Raw genomic sequence first — 575 nt, 5'->3', positions numbered from 1 at the left:
TGTCTCCATATCAGCCTAACCCCCCAGGAAGCTCATGACCTTGTTTATTTAGTCACTTAATATGCCAACACTATTAAATCATACATGTTTGTTTATTGTGACAGCCTATTGCTTAATCGTATGTAGGATATGCCAATTTTTGTGGTTGTTGGTCATGTGTGGTTTTAAAACCACACATGTCCAATAATTTACAATTTACAAAGCCCTATATCGGTGGATAGAGGTAGGCTACTACACGCACTTTAACGCACCACCAGGTAGGCCTATGGGCTGTGCTGGCCGGCCTCTTGAGAACCGTAAACGCTGAACTTGTGAAGGTGTGATGCGGTAACGGCCTACAAACAGTTGGGCAGTTATTTAAATGTGGTGTATTGGTGTAGTACTAGCCCAGTTCCGGCTCGGCTAGTACTATCACGTCATTTTGTTGTTCAGAGGAGAGACACAGAAGTATATGAACCATGGTGTTCTCATTGGGAAACAAAGAGGCAGGGGTTTCAAGTTCAAGTTTAAAACAATTACATATTGTTCTGAATCGGTTCTTGTCATTATAGTGAAGTTTAGAATGTATAGGCTCA

Source organism: Micromesistius poutassou (assembly GCF_964030765.1).
Source record: "Micromesistius poutassou genome assembly, chromosome: 17".
In the NCBI taxonomy this organism is placed as follows: domain Eukaryota; kingdom Metazoa; phylum Chordata; class Actinopteri; order Gadiformes; family Gadidae; genus Micromesistius; species Micromesistius poutassou.
The sequence above is the reverse complement of the archived record's forward strand: the minus strand, read 5'-3'. Positions refer to the sequence as shown.